Raw genomic sequence first — 15,325 nt, forward strand, 5'->3', positions numbered from 1 at the left:
TCCTGGACTTTTTGTGTGTTTGAAGTTTTTAATCACAGTTTCAATCTCATTACTTGTAATTGGTCTGTTCATATTGTCTATTTCTTCCTGGTTCAGGCTTGGAAAGTTGTACCTTTCTCAGAGTTTGTCCAGTTCTTCTAAGTTGTCCATGTTATTGGCATATAGTTGCTTATAGTAGTCTCTTTTGATGCTTTGTATTTGTGGTGTCAGTTGTAACTTCTCCTTTTTCATTTCTAATTTTATTGATTTGAGTCCTGTCCCTTTTTTTGCTGATGAGTCTGGCATAAGATTTATCAATTTTGTTTATCTTCTCAAAGAAACAGCTTTTAGTTTTATTGATCTTTGCCATTGTTTTCTTCATCTGTATTTCATTTATTTCTGGTCTGATCTTTATGATTTCTTTCATTCTACTAACTTTGGGTTTTGTTTGTTCTTCTTTCTCTAGTTGCTTTAGTTGTGTTTTTAGGTTGTTTATTTGAGATCTTTCTTGTTTCCTGAGGTAAGATTGCATTGTTATAAACCTCCCTTTCAGAACTGCTTTTGCTGCGTCCCATAGGTTTTGGATCATTGTGTCTTCATTGTTGTTTGCCTCTAGGTATTTTTTTATTTCTTCTTTAATTTCTTCAGTTATCCATTGGTTGTTTAGTAACATTGTTTAGCCTCCATGTGTTTGTGTTTTTTACAGTTTTTTTCCTATAATTGATTTCTAATCTCATTGAGTTGTGGTCAGAAAAGATGCTTGATATGATTTCAATTTTCTTAAATTTACCAAAGCTTGATTTGTGGACCAGGATGTGAACTCTCCTGGAGAATGTTCCATGCGCACTTGAGAAGAAAGTGTATTCTGCTGCTTTTGGATGGAATGTCCTATCAATATCAATTAAGTCTCTCTCGTCTAATGTGTCATTTAAGGCTTGTGTTTCCTTATTGGTCTTCTGTGTGGATGATTTGTCCATTGGGGTAATTGGGGTGTTAAAATCCCCCACTATTATTGTGTTACTGTCAGTTTCTCGTTTTATGGCTGTTAGCATTTGCCTTATATATTGAGGTGCTCCTATGTTGGGTGCATATATATTTACAATTGTTATGTCTTCTTCTTGAATTGGTCCCTTCATCATTATGTAGTGTCCTTCCTTGTGTCTTATAACAGTCTTTATTTTAAAGTTTATTTTTAGTTTATCTGATTAAACTTTATTTAAAGTTTATCTGATTAAAAAGCTGCTACTCCAGCTTTCTTTTGGTTTCTATTTGTATGGAATACCTTTTTCTATCCCCTCATTTTCAGTCTGTATGTGTCCCTAGAGCTGAAGTGGGTCTCTTTTAGACAGCATATACATGGGTCTTGTTTTCGTATCCATTCAGCCAGTCTTTTTCTTTTGGTTGGAGCATTTAATCCATTTACATTTAAGGTAATTATTGATATGTATGTTCCTATTGACGTTTTCTTAATTGTTTTGGATTTGTTTTTGTAGGTCTTTCTTCTTCCCTTTCTCTTTTGTTCTCTTCTCTTGTGATTTGATAACTATCTTTGGTGTTGTGTTTGGGTTGCTTTTTGTATTGTAATTTTTTGTATTTTTTGTTGCTTTTTGTATTGTAATTTTTTGTATTTTTTGTATTGTAAGCTTTTTGTATTGTAATTTTTTGGTTTGCTGTTCCCATGAGGTTTTTTTTTTTTTTTTTTTTTTTTTTTTGTGGTACATGGGCCTCTCACTGCTGTGGCCCCTCCCGCTGCGGAGCACAGGCTCCGGACGCGCAGGCTCAGCGGCCGTGGCCCATGGACCCAGCCACTCTGCGGCACGTGGGATGCTCCCGGACTGGGGCACGAACCCGCGTCCCCTGCATCGGCAGGCGGACTCTCAACCACTGCGCTACCAGGGAAGCCCTCCCATGAGGTTTTGATATAGCAGTCTATATGTATACAAGGTTGTTTTATGTTGCTGGTCTCTTTCCCACCTAGGGAAGTTCCTTTAACATTTGTTGTAAAGCTGGTTGTTTTTTTTTTTATGTACTTACTTTTTGCCATATAAAGTTAGCATTTCTATGAGGTTAAATCTATCATCTTCCTCGTGGGTTCTGGTTTTGGTGTCTGCTGGTACATTGGCTTTTTTTTTTTTTTTTTGAACTATGTATATTACGGACGGTTTTAAACACAGAGTATTTGGCAGAATAGTATAATGAACCTCCATGTACCTCAGTCTGGCTTCAGTAATTAAGAACTCACAGCTAATCTTGTTTCACTTATATCGTCTATATTATTTTGAAGCAAATTCAGATATTAAATCATTAAGTACTTCAGTATGCACACTGACTTTAAAGGTATTTTTAACTAACCTGTATTTTACATCTGCCATAGTTTGTCTTGCTGGAATCACTGACTTTCACTACAAGATACTTATAATGTTAAACCAAACGTCAGCATTAGTTAAGATTATTGTTACATAATTTAGGATTTTAAAATAGCCTCTATGAGAATTTAATTATACTAAATACTTATGTTACTCCTGTCTCATTGATTAAATATACATATCTGTATGATATCCGTATAACTTTTTTGTTACTAAAGTTATATCTTTTTTTTTTAACCAAATCCTGTTCTTTTAATCATTTTTTTTTTTTTTAGATGTTGAGGGTAGGAGTTTATTAATTATTTATTTTTGCTGTGTTGGGTCTTCATTTCTATGCGAGGGCTTTCTCTAGTTGTGGCAAGCGGGGGCCACTCTTCATCACGGTGCGAGGGCCTCTCACTATCGCGGCCTCTCTTGTTGTGGAGCACAAGCTCCAGACGCGCAGGCTCAGTAGTTGTGGCTCACGGGCCTAGCTGCTGTGCAGCATGTGGGATCCTTCCAGACCAGGGCTTGAACCTGTGTCCCCTGCATTAGCAGGCAGATTCTCAACCACTGCGCCACCAGGGAAGCCCCTAAAGTTATATCTTAATAAAAAGCTTCAGCTTCCTTTTTTACTAAAGTTATGCCTTATTAGAATCTATAACTCTTCTTATACCATGATATGAATTTTATTTTCCTGTCCTCAGAAGGCACTATCCTAAATTGTGAATTATGTTACTATATTAAAAAGACTTTCCAAGCCTTTTGAGTAAAACTTTGTATACGCCTCTCCAGAAACATAACAGGGTTTGTTTTGGGTTTTTTTTAATCCGTGGATTAGATAGAATTTCATTTGTTATATGTGGTTAATATCTGATTAGTTTTTGAGCTATCAGTTCAGAAGAAAGCAATACCATCTTAAGGCCTTCTTTGGGGTTTGATACTGAATGTAAAAGTTCATCATGAGAAGTTAAGAACGGATCTCATGATTACTAATGCCAGAAAGAGTACAGAATATCATTAGACATGATCCTTATTCAAAGAAGAAGGATAAAAAAACCAGAGTTAGTCTCAACTGGAAATAAGATTGTCAATACATATCAAATGCAGAGAAGGAAAATAAATCTGTACCTTCGTCACAGCTAAGTAATATCATGTAAGTTTTTATAGTTAAGAGACTCCTTTAGGTTAATATTGCCAGATTATTTCATTTTATAAATGAGAAAACAGAAGAGCAGAGAGCTTAGCTGAAGCTTATCCAAAGTCACAAGAATGTTTCTTTATCCAGTTTTCTCAGAAGATATTTAAGAAGTATTATAAATAAAAGGTTCTAAAAAGTTATCATTATTAGCAATAATAGCAGTTATTCAGTGCTTACTATGTAGCAGTCAATCTACTAAATACTTTGAATTATTTATTTCATTTAATCCTTACAGTGTGCTTTGAGGTAAAATCTTTTATTATCCCCTTTTACAGAGGTAAGGAATCTGACTCTAACCCAGGCAGCCCGAGAAACATAGCCCTCACTCTTAATTGCTGTTATTCAGAGAAGAGACTCCTAAATGTTATAATCAGTAAGAAATTGTATTTCTCTATCAACTAAAGTAGACAGAGTTACTGGAAGAACAGAGAGAGGATTCCAGCAGTCAATCCTAGAGATAAAGCAGGAATGGAAAGTTTTGGCAAGATAGATGGCAAGAAATTACATCCTAAGGAAAAATAATGTGAAAGGTCTAATTAAAGAAATTTGTGGCATGATTTGACTCTAGATTGTTCCCTTATTTTCAGGGAATGCTGCATCCCTCAATTCATTTTTGCATTTATAAATTTTATTTTGGTTTTCAAATAAAGGATGGCTTATCTTTTTCATAAATTAATGAAGAAAGCAACACTCAAAACATGTTGACTGTTGCTCTAGGTTTTAATATTTGCTGCAGTTCGTGTCTAAAGGTGCACATGAATTAAGCAAAAATATGAAATCATGAAAGAAGAAAGAATTTTTTTAATGAATTTGCAAGTTTAGTTCTAAGTAGCAATCACAGTTTTAGCTTGAGGCTTTTCTGGGTGATTGTGAATAGTGATTAGGTGAGATTACAGACCCCAGACAAAGCCCGAGGACATTAATCCTCCTAGACAGTCATTTATCCTCAAAATAAATTGTCCTTAGTTTGTGGAGTATTGTTTGAAATACCAGAAGGAATCGAGACTTGAGTCTGTCATTTTATCCCAAGGGTCATCTCAGGAGTCTGAAGCTTAAATGTTAAGATAAATGTTTACCAAAATGAAAACCGTTGGCAGGCTTTTCATTTACTGTTGCTTTATTTTATTTTTACTGCTTTGGGGGTATGTATTTTTATTTACCCTCAGATGGAATTATGTATTAAAAAATTGTAACCCCAAGAAAGTAATATCACTATTGAAAATTGTGTTCAACTGTGTAGAGCATCTATTCAGGGGAAATGGGTAAGATATTTTTAAGAAGATAATAAATTCCACCTCTCATTTTTATTAGATTTTCATGGAAATTTATGTTTGAGAGAATTCTGATTTACTACTCTTTGCTAAAAACATTCTTCTAGCCCGATCTTATCATGTAAAATTATGAACTGGTTAGTGTAGCTATTTTGAAAGCCCTGAAGTTTTGAATTCGTGGATAATTATGTATTTTCAATTACCAAAATCTCCATTTCCTTCGATCCTTATAGCTCTTTGCTCTAACTCTTCTCTAAAAACTTTGTGACTTAAGTTCTTAAAATGACTCCACCCTCTTTTAAAACATATTTACATAATAGATAGTAAGAGGGAGAAAATTAACAAACTAAAACATTTACTTAACTCACCCAATGTATGGAATAATAATGATGATAATACTAATAAAAAGGGTAGTGTTCTCGTAATCATCTAATAACATGAAGAAGGGTAACGAGGCTTTATATAGGGTTTACTATATGCTGGTCACTATTCTAATTCACATTCTAACTCAAAACTCCATTATTATCCCCAATTTTAAATGAGGAAACTGAATCAATAAGAGATTAAATAGTAAGTAGTAAATTTGGGATCAGAAACCTGAACCAGGGCTTGAGGGAGCCACAGTAGAAAATTCTCAGTTCTACATGGCCTCACATCAATACATATAAGGCTTTGTACTGGGAACATAGTGGTAAATGAGGTAGGCACAGTTTCTGATTTCATTAAACAGAAAATTACACAATTTATTTCATTTCCACATTATAAGGTAATGCAAGAACATATGTAGGGACCTCATATAGTCTAGGAAAATCAGGCAAAGGATCTCCGAAGAAGGGGCTTTTTGGCTGAGATCTGAGGGATGAGTAGGATCCACAAGGTCAGGTGGAAATGGGGAGTAGGATAGGCAGGGGCCACACTGTGACTTTTATAGGCCCTAGACACTTTTGCCTTCATGGGCCCCTTCCTCCATAAGAATATTAAAAATTGTATTTTGTGATTATACTGGTGTGAAGACAAATATGTTAGTATTATATACTAAAACATTTTCTTTCAACGAAAAGTGGGTTTTTTTCCTTATTTTAATAGAAAGTAAAACATTTTCATGGACTCCTAAAAGTATTTTGGGCCCTAGGCACTTGTGCCCGCTGTACCTAATGGATAATTCAGCCTGGAGGTGAATATTGGGCCAAACATTTCAGATGGAAGGAACAGCATAGGGACTTGCTTGCTCAGGAAACTGAAAGGGGGCCGGTGTGGTCAGAGCAGAGAGTGCACGTGAGGGAGGCATGAAGTGAGGCTGGTGAGGCAGGCAGGGCCCTGTAGGCAGTGTTATTTATCCTAAGAGCTTGCAAAGGGTGTGTGTGTGTGTGTGTGTGTGTGTGTGTGTAGGTGGGTGTGCTTAAGTCAAATTAATATATGCACATGGTTAAAATCAATAGTTCTTTGGTTCCCCTTTTCCCACTGACGCCTCACTTCTCTTTCCACTTTTCCTTCTGATACTTATCTTCATTTATCCAGGTAAAAGTAATTTGCTTCCACCTCAAATTTTTTAATTTATCACTTTTAGGCATCATATAGTAACGCGCGCACACATACACACACACACAAATAAAGGAGGCATTATAAATTCACTCACTTAACCCTACCCCACCTCTACCTTTTCTCTATCATTCTTCATTTGGTTTTATCTCTGTTTTGGGTTTCTCTGTTGTAACTGTGGATACAGCAGTATACCTTTATAATACCTTTATTTCTTATCCCATTAACTGTAGGTGCTGCTTTGGGATTGTCCCCTCTAGCAGATGAGGATAAGTGTGTCCACATTCTCCATGGTTCTGTTCTCAGTTCTTTCATTTTTGTATTTCCAAAATTGATGCCATTTACATCTGTTTTATAACCATAATTAAGCATTTATATATTATTGTGTGAAAAGTGCCTTTGCATTTTCTGTTTCCCACCACCTGGAACATCCATTCACCCACAGGACCACATTGACTGTTCCTGCCCTTCCTTAAGTTCTTGACCCAAGTGACAGCTGCTCAGTAGGGCTGTCCCTGACCATCTTATCAGAAATAGCAACTCCCCTACCTAGGCTTCTTGTTTTACTGTCTGTTGTATTTTTCGCTGTAGCACTTATTGTTAATACAAATCGTATATTGTATTTCACTTAATTTTTAAAATTATTGTCACTCTCCCTGTCCTCGACTACAGCTTCAAGGAGACAAGGATTATCTACTTTAATTTCTTTGATTTTTTTGGTTTACTATTTTTCCCCTCACTTTTATAATCTCGGTGGCTAAAATAGTGCCAGATACAGAATCATTTGAATTAATGATTAATTATAGTCCCAAGTAGTCTTCTTTGGTTATATTCCCTTACTTAGGCCATTTTTCAGTTTTCTTAAAATTTCTAATTGCCTATTTTTGTTTTTCTTGCATTGTTTTTCTTTGTCATATTCCCAATTCTTTCCAACTCTTCATTATGTGAAACATTCTGGGCATCTCTTTTCGTTTTTGTTCTTTTCCCTGGGAGCTGCTCTTCTAGATCCTTACATCCTCTGGCTGCACAACTGTCATCCTAAGGCTTCCCTTTCCTCCTCAACCCACAATTTTTCTCTTTATCGTTGTACATCCTCCTTTAATGAAGCATATCCCTTAGCAACTTTCTAAGAAAGAATATATGGATGATAAACTTTTTGAACTTTCACATGTTTGAATGTTCTTTATTTTATTCTCACTAGAAGTGTATCCAGGTTCTAACATCAGAAGGTGCAAGCGTGGGGGCAGGGCCTGACTGGGGGAAAGGGGAGAAGTGGGGTTTGTGCATCAGTATTGGAGAGGGAGAAAAAGCATTAAAAGGTGCCACGTTCGACTACTTGCTCTACATGAGACACAGTCTAAAAACTGACATTTTGTGCCACTTCTACAACTGACTGTTTTTATAATAGTCTTAACAATCATTGTGTTAAAAATTGTAGAAAGAGTACCGCCTTTGAAGAATGTGCTGAGGATAAGCAGTTGCTGCCTATCTAACTGCCTGCCGTCTGAATTGTAGGTTGTCTGGGATTCTAGGGTACAAATCATTTTCCCACTGAACTTGGATGGTGATGCTCCACAATCTTTTAAAATTTATTTACACCAACCTGAGTTGGTCCTTTGTAGCTCACCTGTTCTTTCCTTCTGGTAACTTTTGGGGTCCATTCTTGTTTTTCTTGGTGTTTTCAGTTCCCAATGATGTGCATTTTATAGGCTTTTTTCTGTTCATGTTGTATTCAGTGAGCACTTTCATCTGAGGAGTTTAATCCCTAGAAAATCATCTTGTACTATTTCTTTAGTAATGTCCTTCCTTTTTTTTCTTCTTGTTCTTTTCTTCTGTAACTGTTGTTATTCTGTGAAGGACCACAAGAGCTGAACATCTAATGTCTCTTCTTTATAATAATATTTTCTATTTCTTTTTAAATCTATTTCCAGGCAATGCTCTCAATTCCTAAAACCAAACCAAAAAAAGAGATTCATAGGAGGGTTGAAATATAAAATTATGTTTTCATTTTCCAAGAGTCTTTCATATTCTCTGGGAGTTTTGTTTGTTTAAAGATGAAGAGGGTAGTGATTAAGAGCACAGATTTTGGAGCCAGACTGAGCTTGAATCCCTATCTCCCACGTAGTAACTCTGTGACCTTGAGCAATTTTAAATTATCTGTCTCTGTCCTAATCTGAAATGAGGATAATAATAGTGTACTTATCTCAGAGTTCTAAGGATTAAATGAGTTTGTAAACATAAAACGTTAAGAATAAAATCTGGAATGTAGTAAGCCTTATATGTATTTGCTATTATCGTTACTATTATAATCATCACTAATATTATTTTGTGTATGATGTCTGCTCACTGTCCCTGAGGATGCTAGCTAGAGTTCTTTTTAAAATTCATCTTTTTTCCCTAAGTTACCCATTGCCTCCAATTCAGCTTCATTTTTCTGTTTGCTTTTTTTTTTTTTCCTCTTTTTTATGCAGGAAGCTTTCTTTAAATATCTGGTAATTCTTGGATACAGGTTCATATATAAGTGAGGAAATAAACAGCTGATTGGGAGCTTTGCATACAAAGGCAGCTTTTCCTGATTTCAGGTGTTTAGGGTGGCTAGGACAGGACCCATTCATTACAATCGAGGGTCCCTAAATGCCAGAGATAAAAGCTATTCATAGGATTGATTTTCCCCAAGAGGAGCCCTTTGATTATTTCTTTAGGAATGCCTTGCTTCAGTGAATGTGGGTGCCAGCTGTTCCTTATACAAACCTTAAATTAATCCCCCCGTTTTCAGCCCAACCTCTCACTGCTGCTCTCATTGCTGCCCTCTCACTGGGCATCCGCGAGCCTTTGAACCTCTCTGTAGTTCTGCAGATTGATGGGTCCGATCTTAGCTTTTGCCACTCCATGTCTACTGTAGGCTGAGGTTTCCTGTGCGCCACTGCAGCATTTTCCTCTCTATATTTTCCTGTTCACATTAATTTTTTGAAATCTCTTATCTATTGATGGTCTATCCCCCATACATCGTGGTGTCACTTATTTTTTATTACTTTACTATCATTTTAGTAGGTCTTAAAAGAAGTAAAAACATGTATGGTCTACCTTCCATCTTTAACTAGAAGTCATTGAATGTTAGTAAGTAGAAAAATGACCAGATCAAATGTCATTTGAAGTATAGCAGCATAAACTAACAGACTAAGTTTTCCTGGATATAATTATGTGATGCTTATAGCACCTAGCACATGATAAATAAAACTAGTTATTAAAATAATGGCATAAATATATGTTCTTAGACATAAATAGATCAATATTTAATGAAATAAATATTAAGCAAAGTATATTTATTATCATATAACATAAAATATTAATATGTTATATAATATATTATTCCCCAGGCTAAAACAGAAGTAAATTTCTTCAGAAATCATCTAATCTCTACCTACTCTAGCAGTGCTTTCCATCTGTTGCTGAATACCAACCTATCTCTTTTATCATTGAATATAAACGTGATTTTGCATAGAATAGCAGTAAATTAGTCTTAAACCAGCCTTTGACTTCTAGAAGCTTATAATCCCTTATTTGCAGTAAGATGACAGCTATGAGGATCAAAATACTATCTCATAGGGTGGCAATGATGATTAAATGAGATAAAATATATAATTTCATTTTCCCCTTCTTCATACTGTGGACCCATTTTTAAACCACCCCTAGAATATTTCCATAACTAGAGTAAATTCGCTAATCCAAATCCCCTAACCTGTATCTATATGAAAATTTTGGTACTTTAAAGAGGATTGTTGCCAGCTCATGGAATGTTACATCTAAAAAGTGTTTTTCCTGCTCTCTTGTTGTCTTAAGCAGCTCCATTGGGTACTTGATTAAAAGATACTTGTAAGCTTTAGCGCTGTTAAAGAAATATACATTGATTATAGCCAAGTCTTTATACTATGAATCATTTCTTTATCAAAGTTCTATCTTTATAAATTCTCTAGTCACTTAAATGCAGTTTTTTAGTATTTCCCATCTAATTTGTTGTGCTGTCATGTGTGATTTCTCTTTAATGTTATTGAATAGATTAAGAAAAATGCACTTAGACAAGTTGCTTTCATTTGAATCTCCCTTAAAAAGAAATATACATACATAAAAATTATAAGTGGTAGCAGAGTTTTATTACAGATTATTAGGGTCTCTCATTTACTTCCTGTCTTTCTCATAACCTGGGGAAGGGGAAAGGAGAAATTTTAAATCCAAAACCTAACAAATTCAGTAGATTTCAAGGAAATAATAAAAATTACAGTAAAGAAGATTCCAGACTCCAGATATCTACAACTATGTGATTGTGGCTTAAAGGAATTAGGAAACCACTATGCATTTTTCATAATTAAAATATACTGTCCGCCCCTTGAGTTTCCTTATATAAATAAAAAGATTGTAATTTCAGATATCATTATTGTCATACCTATTTGCCTTTATTGTAACTGGAAATTTTCAGTATCTTCTTCTTGTCTCTTTCTGACTGTTCAGTGCTCACACACACATACAGTGTGTGCACGTACACACACACACACACATCTGAGGGAGTAGTAAAAACAAAAGGCATTTTATTAAGTAAATAACGCTCCTCAACGGTTTTATTCATTTTAAATAATAGATCAGAAGTTCATTTTTAGGGCACTAGCTTCTATTTTTACATAGGAATTATTTTTAAAACCATACTATGCTATTTTCTTTCATAATTTGAATGTTGTTATGATTTCTTGGTAGCACTACAGAAATCTTCCTGCTTGTTTCTTTTTTCTATTCACAGTATTCAAAGTGAGTCATGTGACCTAGATATTGAAAATTGAGGTAGAGTGTGCTGCATTGCCGATATTTACTGTGAAACCTCAGAAACTGCTTCCACAGGCTAGAATTACAGGGTGCACACCATTAATATTGCTGCACAATCATTTTTAAATCTGGCATTAAAATATTGTTTTAAAATATTCAATTAATAGAACATAATGCTTTTATATTCCAGTTTAAAATGCACAAATAATGATTGTTCATTTTCAAGTTTTAGATCATGCTAGATAAGACTCATTATGGATTTTTCCCCATTATTTACCTTGTGTTTAGAATTACAGTAATCTACTTATTTTGAAATCTAACCCCAATAAGGTGCAATTAGTCTGTTGCTATTTCCTAATTTGGGGTGAACTCTGTTAAATTATTAAAAATAAAATAGTATCTAGAGTCTGCAGTATAAAATTGTGATCATCAAGAGAAGTTATTTTATCATCTGTCAGATTGGTGTAGAGCATCTCTTACAAGAAGTCAGCTTTCACATTCAGGAAGCCATATTCTCCCAGTATGGAAAGCTCTTTCACCATTTAATACTTTTGTGTAAAAAATAAAACCCAGAAAGGAAAGCACTGAATGAATTAAAGCATCTGAACAGGTGACTGACTTTCAAGTCATGTATGTACTGAAAGAATCTGATTTGTTTTCTCTTTACTCACTGCAAAAATATTATAAAATAGAAGAAATAACAGATTACATAACAACTCTCAGCTAAGAAAATTAAAGCACAAATGTGCTAAGGATCAGCTCTGTAGTTTTGTTTGTCCCCTTTTTTTTTTTTTACGGTACGCGGGCCTCTCACTATTGTGGCCTCTCCCGTTGCGGAGCACAGGCTCCGGACACGCAGGTTCAGTAGCCATGGCTCACGGGCTCAGCCGCTCCGCAGCATGTGGGATCTTCCCGGACCGGGGCACGAACCCATGTCCCCTGCATCGGCAGGCGGACTCTCAACCACTGCACCACCAGGGAAGCCCTGTTTGTCCTCTTGATGACAGAGAGATTAGCTTACCAAACTAATTCATAGGTTTCTTTATATAGCCAGGGAAAACTACAGAGTACCAGGGCAGATGACCAGAATCCGTATTGAGAAGTCTAAGACCATAAGCTGGAAACTCAATGCCTAGAATCCAATCTGAAGTACAAGGAGAGGCAGAAATAAGTAAGGAATACAACCAGGTTTGGCCAAAGCTGGGTAGAATGAGATGCAGTAAGCAAATAAACAATAAGCAAATACAAGAGAGTGGCCCGGAACCAGGACTCTAACAGAAAGTGTGGGTGCAACATATTAATACCTTTTGGGGGAGTGGGAATGGGAGGCATATCAGGACTAGAAACTTATTATAATTGAACAGTACACCGAGCTCTGATTTGTCTCCAGCTCCTGGATGAATTTGCTCGTCCTTTTTCCCAAATCAGTATTTCCCAAACTGGTGTTTCATGAAACGGTCTTCTAAAAGCTGTATCATGAAGGCTGGGAGAAAATATCACTTGTCAAGTAAATCTGGAAAGTGAAAATACACACACACACACACACACACACATATATTCTTCATATTTTTCTTTCTTGAAAATGCATAATGCCCTTATCATATAAAAGTTTCTTAGTAGTCCTGGAAAAAAGAAATCTGTAAACCCAACCATTCCCAAACATGTTTGACCTGGAACACTATTTTGCATCATGTCAAGTTCCATCTTTTAGAGCTGTGTTCTCCAGGACATCAGTTTGGGAAACTAACTGTCTTGTTTTATAAGTATTTCAATAAGCTGTTGCAAAGCCATTTTAAAAAGGTAGGATATATGCTGAATAAATGAATGAATTTGTCCAATATTTACTAATATAGTTGTTTCAACTTCGCACAAGATCCAGTCTTTGATACAAGAAGGGCTCACATTATTATCTGTATAGTCAGACAAATAGGAAATCACTATAGCAACTTATTTTTAAAGGTCACTTACTGTGTTGAGTTATATAAGCTAGGCTCTACAACACAGAACCACTGATCCCATATTTGGGGCAGCAATCACTATTCATTAATAAGAGCATCAAAGCATGTTTCACAACAATTATATTGTGCTCTTAGTAATTCTTGGTAAAGAGGACTCCAACTAAAAGGGTCCTGAAGTGGTCTTGTGTTAACAAGACACACAGAACTGCCAGTAGCCAGGAGATTTGTACTTTCTGTTCTGGATCTGCCATCAGCTGTCTATGAGACATTATAAAAGATATTTCTCTTCTGAAAAATGAAGAGATTACCACTTCCCAGCTAGATATTAAGAATGAACTTCTAAAAAATTCTAAGTTCTATGCTCATTCTGTACCCAATATTAATGTGAATTTCCAAAAGATGGATGTAGTATTAAAAGTTTCTGTTACCCTATATTTTAAGTGATCTTCCAAACGTAGTTTGGGAAATACAGGACTAAATATATTCCAAAATTCCTTGTAATTCTGAAATGTTATATTCAATTATTCTAAATTATATATTTACATTTTTCTCCTTACAAGAAAGAGGATGGTATAAGTTCTTTATAAGCAAAGAACTTTACCATGTGCTTGTGAGGGACCAGAGCTATTTGAATAATGTCCTAGGTTACAGCATTATCTTATAACAGCTCAACATTTAATTAGATCTTTTTAATTTTTAATTAATTAAAAATAATATATGCATGATTTTAGAGTGTTAAAGATTTTTAAAGTTGTTATATAGTATTGGTCTTTACGATTTCTAGGTAAAATACTCTAAAATCATGAACATATTATTTTTTACTTTAAATAATTGCATGTTACAACTCTAAGGAAATAATAGCTAAAGAAGAAATAGTTTTTCCAAAATAGAAACCGTGTTGGGTTTTGTCACTTAATTTAGTAGTTCATCAGTGTCATGTGTCATCGCATATTCTTCTAAAACATTTTTGAATATGACATAGTAACTTTCTGCTATTAAAAAAAAAAAAAATAGGGCTTCCCTGGTGGCGCAGTGGTTGAGAGTCCGCCTGCTGATGCAGGGGACACGGGTTCGTGCCCCGTTCCGGGAAGATCCCATATGCCGTGGAGCGGCTAGGCCTGTGAGCCATGGCCGCTGAGCCTGCGCGTCCGCAGCCTGTGCTCCGCAACGGGAGAAGCCACAACAGTGAGAGGCCCGCGTACCGCAAAAAAAAAAATAAATAAAGGAAAAATATTTTATTTCTTTGGCAGTAGAGTGGAACGTAGAATGGTTGGGATTTTCTTAAGGAAAATTTAGTTGCAAAAAATATTTGGGACAGGAGACCATTTGAAAAGATTCTCACTGGCCAAATTTGAGACAGTTTGAGCATCAAAATAAATAATGATGATAATGAATTATAATACACTGAATAAAATAAGAATCCAACCATTAAATGAATAAATAAATAAATGAGAGAGAAGAGAAAGCTCTTTCTTAAATTAGAATGACAACTAATACAAGAGATGAGATCATGGAGTTAGAAAACCATCAATGGGATGCTAAAATTAGTGGGTAAAATTTTGCATAAAATACTTCCAAAATATTTCCCCACGAATAACTTTTTAACTATAAAGGAAACAATAATTTGACAGTGGAGAAACCGGTGGACATCACATTAACAAACTGATGAAATTTAACACCATCAATATTGTATTAAACTGACATTTCATGTACCTCCTGATATGATGCACTTGAAAAGCACACAGCATTACCTCTGTAGTATTCCCGCCAAAATGCATAACGCAAAGCTAATCATGAGGAAACATCAGACAGACTCAGAATGAGGGACATTTAACAAAATACCTGGCCTGCATTCTTCAAAAATGTCAAAATCAAGAAAGACAAAGAGAGGCCAAGTAAAAGTTCCATTTTAAAGGAAACTAAAGAATCTTTAACAACTAAAGGTAATGTGTGATAATGGAACCTGGCCCAGGGGATTTTTTAAAAAGTATAAAATGCTAAAAGGGCATTATTTAATAGTTATCAAAAATTTAATATGAACTGTGAGTTACATATATTAAATTTCTTGATTTCAAAAATTATATTGTGGTTATATAAGAGAATGCCCATGTTCTAAGGAAATGCTTACTGAAGTTTTCAGAGGTAAATTGGCACATTGCTCCAATTTACTCTCAAAATAAGAAATTAGATAAGATACTTAGATGACAAAACAAATGGGGC

The 15,325-nt window shown here is 35.2% G+C and overlaps 1 protein-coding gene across 1 annotated transcript in view; it reads left to right on the forward strand.

Annotated features, from left to right (window-relative positions):
• MBD5 (methyl-CpG binding domain protein 5) overlaps positions 1-15,325 on the forward strand; it is a 407,731-nt gene that overhangs the window by 267,286 nt on the left and 125,120 nt on the right. The window lies entirely within an intron of this gene.

This window comes from Phocoena phocoena, chromosome 7, assembly GCF_963924675.1.
Source record: "Phocoena phocoena chromosome 7, mPhoPho1.1, whole genome shotgun sequence".
Lineage (NCBI taxonomy): Eukaryota > Metazoa > Chordata > Mammalia > Artiodactyla > Phocoenidae > Phocoena > Phocoena phocoena.